A 3564-nucleotide genomic window follows, 5' to 3' on the forward strand; every position below is an offset into this window, starting at 1 on the left:
TGAACTTGTATATTTATCTCTCTCCAACGCATTAATTCTATATACGTAGGTACCAACGCCTGACAAAGTTATGTCTAAATTTAATAATGGCTCTATGACAAAATATTCATGGAATGTATTCGTAGATTTTTATTTACTTCATTTCATACATTAGTATTGATGTTTTTTACTAAATACCAGGAATAAATATTTAATAAAAAACTATTTCATTTAAGCTTAACCAACTTTTAGTTGCTCGGAGCTAATTTTGGAACGCTTCACGAAATATTTTCATACAGTAAATGCAACCCTGGGTGCATCATTAACGAGCTGAAAAACCAAACAAATAAAAAAATTCCATCTGAACCAATATTCCCAAAAATTATAAAGCAAAACAAAAACCATTTTTTCCAATTTATGCACTGTTATTTTTATTATTGCAATACAATTTCGCAGCTCTTCAAACATTTTCCACATTGTGCTTTTAGGGCTAGTAGTTTCCGACCCCATTTGCTCGTTTTTTTTTTCAATTCTGAATTTAGGCTAGGCTTCATGGGAACTTACTGTGGGTGCACACAGACCACATTTTGTAAACTGAATTGTGATATTTAATTTTATTTTATAATGAAAAATGAATTTAATGTGCAATTTTTTAAGTTTACTAGATGTAAGACAACTTTTAATTTTCTTTATATATTGCATGCTTTAGTTTTAATTCTGTTTAAGTTAAGTTGTAAAGGTGAAAATAGGCCTCCTGGGCAACCGAGCACATTAAAAAAAATCGGTAACGCGCGTAAAAGCATACCTCACAAGTGGTGTGGAAAATGCAAGACCAAATATAAATGGAATAATTTTCGAAATTATGAAATGGTTATTGGTATTTTCCCATCTCAAAGGGGGTGATTAATTTGAACGTTATTTAAGCTGCCTTTTTGTCGTTTAACCAAAATCTACCCGTGTAAATTGGAATTCAACCGTAAAATGTAAGCGTTTTGGCTAGTCGATATCTTAAGTAAATTTTCCAGTCGACAGAAATCGACCCGTGAAAAGGCAACTTCAGGAATTTTTTAATTTTCTTTTTTTTTTTGCTTGAGCGTCTTTTGAAGATGTGCCAAATTATATTGTCGCCTTAAATACAAAACAACAATTTCTTTAAGCCATCTTGTGCAGCAATTTGTTGATCTTATCCTCACGGCTACCGAAATCACCAACCTCAACGTAGTGATTAGCCTTCTTGCGCCAGCCTCGGGTTGATGTGTTGAGCTTGAATAGCAACAGGAAGTTGGGGGCTTTCTTGAAGTGAAGTGAATCAACGCGCTTCGCGAAATTTGCGTTCGATCACAAAGCAGAGATTGGGACACGCTTGACCATTCCACGTTTGTACATCAATTCACAAACTGATTTAAGATTTGGATAACCCCATATAGGGGTTCGGCATACGTAGCATATTAATGGTTGCCTTGCTCAATTTGATGAACACACCGTTTTAATGTGGCGAAGACAGAACTGTAAAACTACGCACTTTTTGTGCAACTTTGTTGATACCGCGGATGCGGATCACAAAAGCCAATTTGGATTTTTCAGGCCCGTCGAATTGGCCGCATTTCTTTGCCACACAGCGTTACTCCATCTCACGGCGTCCATGACGGAGTTTTTTTGTTTGATATTTCTCAGCATGCACCAAGTTTTCACATTTACGGAGTGCAATCACAGCAGAGCGCTTTAGTTTACGTTTGATCAGGGTAGCAATTTGCTGACCTGCTCTTGCTGAACTGCAGCTTCGGCTCGGGGACAGGAGGCAGCTTCCTGGAAGGTTGTCTGCCCTTTGCTAGCGGTTTCTTACCGGCCCATGATGGCAGTCATCTTAACTTGTTACTTAGCACGTTGAAAAGGCGAAAAAAAGTTCGCCAAAGGTTTGGAGCACATCGTAAATGAGCCACTCGATTTATAACATTTCTATAAACAATTTAATTAAATACTTTTTATACATAGATATGCTGCAACCATGCACTTACTTTCCCAAATTCCATCCTGTTTATCGGCATAATTTTCCAAATATGCCAGCTACTTCATTACTAATTACTAAATTTTCCAACTGCGCCTTCTTTGTTGGCTCGACATATCCTAAAAAGACAAATTTACATTAAACAATAGAAATCGCAAAAATTAGCAAATAAAATACTTGCTTTGTTTTGTTTTGTTGTCAAATTTCTGAGAAATATGAATTCACCACGATGCGATACAGAAAGAACAAGGACCAGGGATGTAATTTTAAGTACATCTATTATTCAGCGGCAAGGCGTAGAGCGTTCGGGGCAGCAATATTAATTTGTATCAAATATAACATTAAACGGTGGTTCTAATACATTTTTTGATATTATTAACCAGAGTACATACATTATATGGTATTTCTTTCAAAATTAATGTACTATATGAACTTTTTTTTCAAATATTTCTTAAGTTTCTTTCATGAGTGCTGAAAAGCAACCATGCGTGTAAGAAATTGTGTGCTACCTAAAATTTCACCTCTGGAAACTTTATCCCCATAAAGGACTTCACCACAGTTTTTTTACTGGATATACTGAGGTTTCTAGTTTCTAAGGTTTACAGCACTGATTTACTTTATTTTGGTTTATACTTTTGTTTTAGAAATGTGTTGCTTATTTTACTGCTAAATGGCAAAAAAAGAAATCATCTTTTTCGCTTAAAAATAATTTGGCACTTTTAGTTTTCTATTTGGCACTTTTTGACACCTTTTCATCTCCAATATGGCACCTCATAGCTTAGGATAGTTGGCATCCCTGATCAACAATCATACATGAAAACATTTTTCCGATTTTTATTATTTTCTTCTTTTTTGCAATTTTTTTCGATGACTGCTACAAAACTGCATACTCAAAATTTTTCTAAGAAATGGAGTTGAAAAGTGGAAAATTTTGATGAATTCTTTTTTATATTTCTTGAATTTTCCCTGAGTTCTATACGAAATTGAAAGAAATTAATTCTGCTGGTTTTTTTTTTGCTGAATGAACTATATTTTTATAAAAAAAAATTTAAAAAATTGCTATGCAAAATATTAACAAAGAAAAACGTCAGCGTATTCATATTTTTGACGGTACAGTCAGCGTCTGCACAATTGTGAATTACAATTATTTAAGGTCTACAAGACTATTTTTCATCAATGCTATTCGTACTTGAAACTCGATTCCAAGGCATAATTGCAAGTCTAAACAAAAGGGCCAGTTTTTTCAGTGCACGGCTGTGGTTTAAACCTAGTGTAAACTCTCGAGCTGTCTGGTTGAAACTAAACCAGCCAGCGGGTTCAATTTAAATACAGTTTTCTTGATCTAAGTTTAAACTGGCACTAAAAAACTGGCCCTAAGAGTGTTTTGTACTCGTAGTTTCGTTAACTTCTTAATTTTTATTTTAATTAACAGCAAAAGTCTGTATACACCATTTCTTTTTTATATATTCACAATATTTTTCAAGCAAAATTTTTTTTTATAATTATATCGATTATGATTAAAACAAAATCATGTAAACTCAGGCTTCAGGCTTTATACAAAATTAAGAAAAATTCAACGA

At 33.9% G+C, this 3564-nt stretch overlaps 1 protein-coding gene across 2 annotated transcripts in view; it reads right to left on the reverse strand.

The window, feature by feature from the left end:
• The window catches only part of LOC118746753 (protein FAM207A), a 23309-nt gene that overhangs the window by 19301 nt on the left and 444 nt on the right, over window positions 1-3564 (reverse strand). The gene's annotated exons all lie outside the window — the stretch shown is intronic.

The sequence above is a fragment of the Rhagoletis pomonella genome, unplaced genomic scaffold (assembly GCF_013731165.1).
Source record: "Rhagoletis pomonella isolate Grant_MI unplaced genomic scaffold, Rhpom_1.0 Rhpom_scaffold_00011, whole genome shotgun sequence".
NCBI classification, from domain to species: domain Eukaryota; kingdom Metazoa; phylum Arthropoda; class Insecta; order Diptera; family Tephritidae; genus Rhagoletis; species Rhagoletis pomonella.